The sequence below is a fragment of the Dermacentor silvarum genome, chromosome 1 (genome assembly GCF_013339745.2).
Source record: "Dermacentor silvarum isolate Dsil-2018 chromosome 1, BIME_Dsil_1.4, whole genome shotgun sequence".
NCBI classification, from domain to species: domain Eukaryota; kingdom Metazoa; phylum Arthropoda; class Arachnida; order Ixodida; family Ixodidae; genus Dermacentor; species Dermacentor silvarum.
In genome coordinates, this window is record NC_051154.1 from 350005153 (window position 1) to 350017287 (window position 12135).

A 12135-nucleotide genomic window follows, 5' to 3' on the forward strand; every position below is an offset into this window, starting at 1 on the left:
AACAGGCGCTTCAACATTACCAACTGCGTGAAGCCTGCTCTGTGGAAATTTACTCATTTAGGAACATAGAATATACCAATGAGCGGGACACGCAAGGCACAAACATGCCTAGTCATTTGTGCTGATTGATCTTAATGCAATAAGCTAATCTAGCTTTCTGTAGAAGAAATTCATCACAGTCTTACTTTTTTGCAGGTGCCATTTTTACATGCTTTGTTGAAATTATATCTATCTTTAGTTTGGTATCCACAATCGGACTGTTAAGCAGCTTCCAAACAAGTCAGCACCTGTAATTGGGCCATAAGGCAGGCACAGCTGTGGCAATAGGCATTAGATAGATTACGGTTATTTTGTTAAGTAGCATTTGGTGACATGCACCATCTAGCCATTCAGAAACTTATACACGGCTTTTGTAGTTAGTACTTGCTTTTCTTCATGATGAACAGTGCATTTCGGACTTTGGGCATAGGACACATTTTAAAACATTGGTAAATTTAAAAAGCTGAGAAAGCTCACCGAGTGCAACTATGACTGGGCAAACGGGCAGGGTGTCAAGAAATTCGCTGGTCATCTCTGTTGATGCCTGAAAAAAGAGTGTAACCACGGCTTAAAGTAATCACATATAAAATGGTATGTGAATGTTATTTAAAATGTGAATGAAACACTTTTGTATATGTGAAATGTAGGTTAGTTTCAAATGAAACACATTTTCTGTAGATCTATCTTTAGTGTCTGGACCAGGAAACCTTGACAGTTAGGCAAAAATTCTAATTTCTTTATAATCCATAAATGCATGTCTTATTTTTATAACCAAGTGCATACGAGAGAAGCCGTGTCTCTATTTTGTCTCTAGGCCTGTCTGTGTGTGCTGTAAATACAAAATAATTGAGGAACAAAGCAAATATACCATAGCATTTCTCCTGATTGGTTCAAAACAGAGCAGCATGCTCAATATACATGCACTGCTTTATGAAACTCATCAGCTTGTGTGCTCAAATACTTAAAATTGCAAGCTTGACTTGTTTAGTTTCCCTAACGTTCATGAAGAGGCCCTTTGTCATATTCCTTGGGAATCAGTGGTAAAATGTATCCAATAATTTGAGATTAGAAAGATAACGGTTGAACATGGTAGAACCTTAGAGGCCTGCACACCACTGAAAGAATGACATCACAAGCAAGGAGTAACAACACCACTTTTTCTGTTTGCTTAAGCATCTATTGACTGTTTTTCCAGTTTCAGTGTTAAAAATTGAACCTTGTCAATGATGTATAGCATTTAGCCTGACAGTTCCAGTGTTTTGACAGTAGAAATATTTACCTGAATCACAGTGCTTCTAGCATGAGGCATTAGCTGCATCATAATGTTAAAGAGTGAAAAATCTAATGTGGTAATGTGGCACAGAGATGCTGAGATTAATCTAGCCAAATTACATTTCAAAACTACTGGGAAAACAAGGGTAATGCGGGAGGTGGAAATTCAAGACGATGAGAAACACGAGAACAAGGTGAAAGCAGGAGACAAAGCTGCGACAAGTGGACTTGTCTTCTTCAAGGCGACATATGCTCTATTCGGCACAGTATATATAAGTGCGGTTTTTCTAAAAGGGAGAGAGGGTAAGGCGGGTTGGCAAGGCAAATACTGAAGATGTGCTACCAGTGAGGGTGTAGAATTCAGGAGAAATTTGTGCTCTCAACGTCGGTGGAGGAAGTTACATGTGTGAGCCAATGAATGTGTCAGTGTAGTTTCCATTTTTCGTGGAAGGGGCCTGGACGACAAGGAGGGTGGGGGATTACCTGCTTCGCTGGAGGTCAGTGAACTATCATTTCGGTAAAATAGAGAATAAAATTAGCGGCTGGAAATGTTGCTCGTGGAAGAAAAAGCAATGAAGATATAAAGAACGAGATGAATAAATACAAGTAAAGGGAGGAGGGGAGGCTGGAATACTGTTGATGACCAAAAAATGAGAGTATCTATGCACATATATTTAAAAAAAGGGGGGGGGGACAAGGCAACCCAATGATAAATAACTAAGTGCTGTTGCCTACATACTTCGAAATTTAGCACAGCAAATAGATTCTAAAGCTCCCTTTCAAACTTTTATTCCAATTGGTTATTGGTTGCAATGTCTTAAATTTATGGATGAGGTATGATTCTCTGTATTTTCTGTGTCGTGCAGAATGGAAATTTGACTGTAGGATGTAGAGTTTAAGTTCATCAAAGTTTTGACCTGATTGGTTGAAATGTTTGGCGATGGCTATGGGAAGATTTTTAGCTGTGTCCATGCGATGTCTGTTTAACCCGACCTTCTTTTGTCCCGTTTCCCCAATATATTGTGTCTTAGAGAACGAATATTCAAGCATATAAATAACAATGGAACGAGTGCAAGTAGAGCTTGTTTTCACTTCGTGTATATAGCCATTTACGGTGATTTTAATTTTAAGGTGACTTTGAAGGTGCCTGCAGGTTTTGCATCTGGGGCTAGCGCATGCTTTTATATAGGGGAGTGATGTTGGCTGACTTTTGCATGCACTAACATGTATTTAAAGGGACACTAAAGGCAAATAAAAAGTCAAACTAAAGTGATAGAGTAATGCTCTAGAACGTGTAAGGCGTCAATATAATCGCGAACAGAGCTTTAGTAATAGAGAAATTGTGGTAAACGCAGGACACAATAAGAGATTCCCCAGGGACATTCAGGTATTTACTGACGACGAAGGCACTCCTCAAAAAAATGTGACTACTACTCACCCACTCGGATTAGAAACATCATTTCGTTGGATGGCGGAAGAAAATGCTACTTGTCCAATTCTATTAGATTCTTAGAAAAAATAACTTATTGGCGCTACCATTGATAACGACATTGGTAGTGTAAAGGTTTCGCTTTCGCTCGACTCTGCGCCGCACGCTTTCGAGTTTCAGTAGCTCCAATATCGCGTAGCGCTGCGCTGGTGTTACTGGCTCACTAAACTCGCACTTGAAAATGCAAGCAGCTGAGAATGCCACATCCATGTGAGGTCACGGGAATCCTGAACGGTCCGCGCAACGGCATGTATAGACGGTGGCCAGCTTCGTCGCCCGATATCGCATTGCTAGAGTCCTTGCTGCTTTCATGTTCAAAAAAGCTGGTGTAGAGGCTGCCTTCGTAGTACGCAACAACGCCAGCTGCGCGAGCCCCCAGCAACATGTCACACTCAACGGAGCTTATATTGCTGAAATCCAGCCCAGCATCGCAAGCCAATGTGTTGTCAATGTTGTCAACAAGGTCCATTGCGACGAGCGTCAACAATCATCATGTTTACATTTCAGTGCACGCTTTTCCTTCCGCTTTTGCACTGCTGTTGGCTCTGTCTCGGCTGTTTCTGGCCGCGCATCTGCGTTTTCCACAAAAAAGCTGCAGTGCCGCCCGCGGGCAGCGTTTTATTCACCGGCGGCACGTCACTATGAGACCATGACGTCACCACTCCTCGGGAGGGAGGGCGGGCGATTTGAATGGCGCTAGAGGTACGCAGACGCTTCAGGCGCAATTTTCTAATCCAATAAGTCTTTTCCTGGCACGAAACAACCATTTCGAGGTGTCTGTCATCTTAATTTAACATTTCATGTTGAAATAATATTTGCCTTTAGTCTTCCTTTAAAGTTTCTGTTCCGGCGATAGGTCACTCTTGGTATCACCGGGAACGCTTCTCTTAGAAGCTCATTACTTGATAAAATTGGGTGCTTTTTTTGTAGGATGTTTATGTTTGGGAGGGCATCAGAATATTTTGTTATAAAAGCTTGTGGGCTCTCAGATTCTGATGTAGGCTGTTTCTTAGCTAATTCTGGCTGCCTGTTCAATCTTGACGCGCAATGTCATAAGCCCTGTCGAGAGGAATTTGTGGATACTTTCTTTCTGCTAGCGTTGCTTTAAGGTCATTTAGATGGTGGATATAATCGTTGTCTTCGCTACAGATTCTTGATCGTTTTGCTTATCCGACAAAAATTCCTTGCTTGCAGTGTCACGGATGATGACTGGTGTAGTCCAAATACTGGTGGCTATCTGTGAGCTTCCGGTACAGTGTTGTTCTCAGTTTTCCATTTTTTATGTTGACCGTCGTGTCGAGGAATTTGATTTGACTAGGACAGTGGTGAGCACACTCATGGTTACACACTCATGCCATGTTCCCATATTATAAATATGTCATCAATGTAACGCAGATAGGTGTGGGGTTTTAGAGGGTATGATTTTATCAGGTTTGCTTCAAGCTATCCCATGAAAATGTTGGCATACGCAGGAGCGAATAGTGTTCCCATTCTTGTGCCGAAAGTTTGCAGGTAGTGAGTAGAATCGAATTCGAAATAGTTGAGTGTGAGAACTAACCTAAGGAGTGACAAGTAAACTCCAGGAGCGTGCGCTTGAGGACTGACTGCGAGGGACTTCGATACAGCTTCAATTCCTTCACTCATGGGTATGTTCGCGAAGGAGAACAAACTCGAGGTAAATCTCGAAGGATATGCTTTAAATGGCTGAGCCGGCAGCGTGGTTGTGCCTGTGTGCATGTGCGAAATCCCCCCCCCCCCTCTCTGCGCCGTTGTCTGAGTTGGTGGCTTTGATATTTGACGCACTCAAACTGACACCCCGCTTCGTCATCACACACCCAATCCCCGGGCATCTGGATGAGCCTGGAAGTAGTTTTTCACAGTAGACTGCATGTACTTGCATGGCTATGTTCAAAAAGTGAGAACAATAAAATAGGGTAGGGCGATCGTGACACCGACATGAAAGAAGGGAAGCACAGGTAGAAGACACGCTCCAGTGTGTTCATAGCCATGACTTCTGGGTGAAGTATTGCGCCGGGCACAGCTTTCGAGTGGCTCCACGTTTCTCATGCTATGCTTTACTGCAATTTTCCTTTCCCTGCGAGATTAATTTTTGTTCGTGCTTACATTCAAGACTCCTTTCGATAGGTGGGACTGAATATCTCATCCTCCTTGGAGAGGAGAATGGAACCATGGGGAAGTAGGCCAAGTATGCTAGAAAGTATAAAACAGAATGGGAGCATGACCCCGAACTCAACAGTGGGTCTTGGTGCTTTTACTTATGGATGGTTTGCGCATAACGTCACATCTGCAGATACTCAGTGTGCTAATATCGCAGCGTGTTTGCAACAATGACATCAGTGCTCCACGTCACGTGAGCATCAACCACTGTGTTAGCTGAGCAGGTTAGGTGTCGCGCTGTTGGCTCGAGGACACGGGTTTGATTCCCGGCCACGGTGGCCACATTTTTATCGAAGCGAAATGCAGAACACCCGTGTACTTGGATTTAGGTGCACGTTAAAGAACCCCAGATGGTCAAAATTAATCCGGAGTCCCCCACTGCGTCATGCCTCCCAATCATATCGTGGTTTTGACACGTAGACCCCCAGCAATTATTATTATTAGCGCATCAACATAGTTTGCTTTTTGACAGTAACAGGTTTTCACAGAATTACCACTGTTATCAATTTGTCGTTTACCTTTGCTCTTTGTGCGCGGTCGTGGCTTTTACTATTTCGAGCGAGTTACGTTCGGGACGTGTTCGTCGCCAAAAACGACTGCGCGCTTCTCACACTGGTGTGCCATTTTGCGCAGTAATCTTCTAAAGCTTCACTTACACCAATTCAGACAGCGAGTGCCATCCGTTGCCTGACACTTGTTTTTAACCCATGTTTTAGGCATGCTATAGAGACCTAAAATGGCGGCCAGGTTGATGTAAATAAACATTATATAGAGTGTCTACCAGCTAACCCAGGCGAAGCTTACTTAAAAAAACGAGAAAGCCAGATCGGATGATCAGACACATAACGCGAGACATCATAGCGCGAAATACTCGTTTTGGCACTCAAAAAAAGAAGCAATGAGCGTGTCGCAGACTGCTGGACAGCTGAACTTTTCTACGCCTTAGGCAGAGGTCACTTGAGAGGTCGATGATGCTGAACATTATTTTGCCTTCACGACAGCTAAATGCAGAATTTGTAGTCAATATTACTCTATACAACTCAAAATAATAACTTAGTACTATCTGTCATAAAATAAAAGTACTGTGATTTCGCCCTCTGCAGCGATTCGCTGGAACTTGAGGTTTTGTTGTGGTGATTTGTGCAAAAGAATGGCCGTAGTCTAATGTGAAAATGTTTACACAGATAAAACTGCAAATAAAAATGGCTATATTTGGCAACGAAATTTTTTGCTAATTTTTGTGTCTGGCTACATTTGGGCCACAATATTTCTACTTTTTGCCTACGCCACCTCGTCGGACCAGGCAATACTGCCGCTGTTGTACAGGGTCGTCCACTCTTAGGATGAACACGGCTCCGCGTTGCAGCACTCTGCGGAACGCCAGTCCGTCCGGCGCATCCGCGCATCGAAGCGAAGCGGCGAAGGTGCACAGGGGCCTAGGGGAGGTGCTTCGCATCGTCTGCTACAGCGCGGAAGCGCGCTTTTGCTTTGCTGTGAAATGTACTTCACTCAACGCAGGCGACTGAGCACCCGAGGCGGTGGCGTCGAGGGAAAGCACGTTGCACTAACTGAAGCAATCTCCGGCTGCTTTTGCCTACAGCTTGTGGTCAGCCTGTTTAGTCATATGTATAAACAGAAACAAGGTTCTCGGTGCATAAATGACTTCGTATTTTTTTTGTAAGTGATGAGGGTAAAAGGACACAATTATATATTGCGCGCTCTTAATCAGGCTGGTGCCATTTTATTTTACTGCCACAGCTGTTGGTGCAGTGCATCCGAACAAACACATGAGGCATGCTTTTCATGTGTCTTTCGCTTTAACGAACGACCCCAGAATTTTTACTTATGAGCGACCAGCCACTTAGTTGAGCAGTCGTTGGCAGTAGCGTATCAGCATCGTACACTGATAAAAGAGGTTAGCATGACGCAAGCAAAAAAATAAGCAGTTAAAAAGTAAACGGCCTGATCTGCGTCGGGCCGCGCTTGGCTCTTGTAAATGGCCAGTCGTGAGGAAGTCGCTGACCACCGGGCCGGCGACTTCCTCACGACGGCAACAGCATGGCTTGTCCGCAGCCAGCATTCATTTGTCGGTATTCATATTCAGGTTTTACCCACTCAACCTAGACCTCCAACCCGCCTACCCTCCTCGAAAAAAAAATAAATCAATTCATCATCCTCGCCAAGTTTACCCGGTACCCACCTCTATGGCGTAACGCAGAGGCCATGAGTCGCTTCGGGAGGTATACCCCACAAAATTATTTAATGTTAATGAGGATATGCATATGACCTTTCCCACTGAAATGAACTGGAAGCGAATAACAACTTAATTACCCCGCAAGACGTAATGTGAGCTACAAAACACACGTCGATTATAGATTTTCAACTCCAACCACCTATTGAAAATGGACAGAAACATCATTTTCATTAACTCTAAGGATAAAAAAATAAAAAAAACGTCCACGCCACCTACTTTACATAGCTAATCAATGTTATCAAAGGATTGATCGACGATTCCTCTAAATGAGAATGCGACTTCCTGCGTCAGGTATGCGACAATGAACCGGAACTGCTTCCGCAGTTTTGCATAAAGTGCGACATGAAACATTTTTTGTATATTTTATTGGATGTAGCAAATGAAATTGGGGCCTAAAAATTACTGCCAAATCACTAGCTATACCAGACAGAGCAGTTTCGTGCATCACGTAAAGTGATCCACGCACAACATTCGAGCGACATTACACGGCAATAAGACAGCCGCAGAGCAGCACATGTCACTACTTAGTTACTGTCGAAGTACTCTTTTTGCCCTCCTTAATGGTAGAATTGATGACAAACATGATCAAATATACATGCATGATTGAACAATCATCCTGTAACTTTCCGTGAAATTTATTTTTAAAATCAATTAACCAAATTTTATATAGCATCAATAGATGTGTGAAACGGCGCACTAGGTTCATTACGTCGTGAGCCCAATCATGAAAAGTGCGCCTGATGTGTTTCTCCAGATGCACAGCACCAACAGCTGTGGCAGGAAAATAAAATGGCACCAGCTAATAAAGAGCGCGGAAAAAATAATTTTGTTCTTTTACCCTCATCACTTACAAAAAATAATAATATGTTGTGTATGTGCTGACAAGATTGTTTCTGTTAATGCGTATTGACTAGCAGGCTGTTCACAAGCAGCCGGAAAATGCTTCAGTTAGTGAAACGTGCTTTCCCTCGACGACGCCACCTCTAGACCTCGGTCGCCTGCATTGAGTGAAGTGTATTTCACAGCCAAAGCAAGAGCGGCGCGCTCCCGTGCTGTAACAGACGACACGAAGCACCTCCTCTAGGCCCCTGTGCACCTGCGCCGCTTTGCTTCGATGCGCGGCTGCGCCGGATGGACTGGCACTCCGCAGAGCGCGGCCACACTGAGCCGTGTTCACCCTATAAGATTGAACAACCCTGTACTTTGCACAAGGTTGCTGTAAACCGAAGTATGGTTAGAGTCGAGTTTTGTGTAATGGGCTTGGTTGCGCAGTTGTTTGAAGGCCTCATTTTTGTACTTTTCTATAGGCCAGACTACAATACTGCCGCCTTTGTCTGCTGGTTTTATTACAATATCCATTCTTTCCGCGACTGTTTTAAGGATTTGCTGCTGAGCAGGGGCCAAATTTTTGCGCTTGTGGCAATGCCGCGTTGGCTCTATAATTTTCCTTGATATTAGCTTTATGTACAAATCGAAGTCTGGGCACTGTTCGACTTCCAGTTTCCACGTTCTATGTGGTCTAAGAGAGTCTTTAGCCTGTTTTCCTACATTTGGACTATCGAAAAAGAATTCCTTGATGCGCATGCGTCATAAACACTGTTATATCCTAGTGGAGTTCATACTCATTTGCTGCATTGTTTGTGGGACAAAGTGTTAGACCATGTTTGAGGAGATCAACTTGAACAGGATTTAAACTCTGTGATATGTTAACTACGTTGCTGCAGTGCTCTGGATGCTCGCTTGTAGCACTATTGGTGGAGCTATGTGCTGTAGGAGTCATAGCAGTTTTCTGAGGTGGATGTGCGGTTCAATACCTTTTTGTTGGTATTTATCTAGTAAGTTTTCCTCCCTAGTTTCTACGAATTGTTCAAGTTTTCTTTTTTCTAGTTCAGATAAATTTATGCTGTGGAGCTGATTAGTCATTATCGTAAATTGTTCCTGGCAGCGTTCTTCAAGAATATAAATTAAAGAGAGCGACGCATTTTCTGAGACAGCATTCCACTTCAATAATAGTCTGGAGGGTAAAGAGCCGAGGGCACATCTAACCTTAATTCTAAGGCCTTTCAGGATTTTCCCGTGTTTATTGCAGCTAGTGTAAGTTTTTAGGTGAATTTTGTAATTTGTTTGTTTGGAGGAGAGTTTGCGGCATTGGAGGAAAGGAAGATATTTCTTATTGCGTGTGCTATCCAGGATTGGTGGAAAGGGCGAGGTTTGTTATTGCATGTGCTATATATTTGAAAAATACTGGAAAACATAACTACAGGCTGCACATTGTAATGCAAGTTCAAGGTACAGCCACATTCAACTGTAAAAGAAAAAGCAAAGATAATCTATTTTTCACTTATGCAGCAGAAATCAAAGAATGACTACTAACCAATCGCTCACTGCCAACATTACACCCCAAGGACTGACTAAAACTTGCGCACATGTGACTTGCATACAATGCATGCACGTTAACAACGGCTCTTACCTCATGTACTTGTACGAGTTGGCCGAGGTCATCTTTGAAGTAGGACACCACAAGGGGTATAAGACCGACCGATGCAACATCCTTGTCACCAAAACTGGTCTCTGCTTGCGTTATCTTCAAACTCCACTCCAGCACTGCGTCATTCCTCGTGTTCGAGTGTAAGAACGATGTAAGCAGCAGCACTACATCTCTCAGTATGTTGCTTAGCTTTCCATCCAATCGAACCCCTGCAAGTCTTAAAAAAAGCAATGCAGAGAATAAAATGCGATTATGTACCCATATATTTCATACAAATGGAAGAATAAAGAGCTGGGCACATTGATACATCATAGAAATACTTGTAGAGACATAAGCTTCTTATATTTCTTAATCTTTTAGCCCATGTGCGTTACTTGCATCAACACATGATTTTGCTGCATTGTGTTCAATCCATGGTTGAAAGTTTAGTTGCAAGTCAGCACCTGTGCATATTTCCAACTGTATTTTCTCTCGATCTGTTATATGCATTCTGTTTCCTACAAAAAACCAGTCCAGACCCGCTATCACTGACCAATTCACAAGCTAGAGGGCAGGCTTGCAGACTGTGGGTATACATAACCTATATTCTTGCGTCATCCAGACCTAAGTGGCTTTCTCTTTGCCCAACAGCTTCCAAACTCTGTATGCTTCAGCATGCTTTAACTGTGCTGCATAAACATTGATATATATGTGGTTTTGCATACACTAATGCAAGGGGCAATTTTCGCCCTACAACTTCAACTGCCTTCATTTTACAGGCTTCTTTCTTTTCAAGTATGCATGTGTACAAAAAATTTCAAATTGATTTACGTTACCGAAAACCTGAAATTTTTTAGCTTCTATGTACTACCTCTCTGTCTGGATCTTGCTGATGTGCACTTAAATTCCTTATCCTTTTCCTGCTATGAAATATTGTCGCCACACCCAAAAAATGAGGCAGATTCCTCTTTGCTGCTATTTTGTTTATAAAGGTACTCTGAGCTGCTTCCAGCTATATTAAAGCTAAAAGCTCGCCCCAACTTCAGATGCAGTTGCTTCAAATGCCGTTCACAACAAGATATATGGACATTAAGAGTACTATTGTAGTCGACGTTGCTAAGTCTACTGCAGAGTTATTTTACAGCAGTTACGGCAATCACTGCCGCAGAAACAGCCTGGACAGATTGCCTCTACACTACTTCAAGATACCCAGGCTTGAAATCACAAAGCTCACTGTGGGCACTGCTAGTGTGAAGCAAACACAGGAAGAGAGGCTGAAAGGCAATTGCAATTCTGCTGGAACTGATGGTGACATGTTTCCACCTACTTTCTCACTCAGCTCATCACTTCCACTTTCCTCCTGGAACTCACATGGGCAGAGCTGTTAAGAATTGTGCATTCTGAAGCTCAGACCGTAACAGTCAAAGAAGAATGGTGAAATCACCCACTACCACTCTTCCTCAATTTTTCAATTTATTTTGTTCAATTTAGGCAACCATTGCAGCTTCTCTTTTCTGCTGCTTCTCCCACTATAGTTACACAATAGTGGCGCACAGATGGGGGGGGGGGGTTCGGGTGTTGTAAGCCTCCCCTCAGGCCGATTAACCCCCCCCCCCCAACCCAAACGCGTCCAGCCCCACCAGTCCAATGTGTACCTTCAGAGCTCTGTTCACATTGTCATTACAATCGAGCAGATGGCTTGAAGTCACCTTCTCGATTGAAGTCACCTTCGGGATTCTAGCTCATCTGGTGTTAATGTGACAGTAGCAGGCTGCCAATCAATGCAGCCATACGAAGAATTCGAGGTTTGTTTTTTCGTCTTTCTGCTACCAGAGAGTGCCTCTGCGAGATGCTTACAGCCTCTGCAGGTGTTCTCAATTATTGTTTCAATATTGTTGGCTAGACCCACAGAGGAAACTGAGTTTGAGCTGGAGTTAGGGTCACCAAGTGAATGTGGGAACTTGCTGACAGCATATGACGCGATGTTCCTGATTTGTTTCGCAGGCATGCAGCTGCTATCATTCTCACTACTACCTGTTTTTCTGGTAGCCAAAAAGATGCACTTTTGTCTAAGGCATCCAGCACATCTTGGCTAAGGCTTTTTCAAGAGAGCTCTACCTTGGAAACGAAAGATGGTGCCAGGTTTCTGCTGCTCGATGAAGTGACTTAGTCGTCGCCTGAAAAGCATGAAGCATAGCCTTCAACTATTCCTTTAGACCAACACAGACCACAACAGCACCACAACATCCCAACATCTGGTATACAAAGTGTACTTGAAATTAGCATGTCTGCCTTTTCAGTAAAGTGGCGATGTCTTAATAGACTTGCCTAAACTCCAGTCAGCATTGGACACAGTGAACATATGAGTGCCACTCTCAACGGATCCAGCCAAGCAGCCAAGAGCCTCTTCACCAACCTCTGTTCCATCAAGTAGAT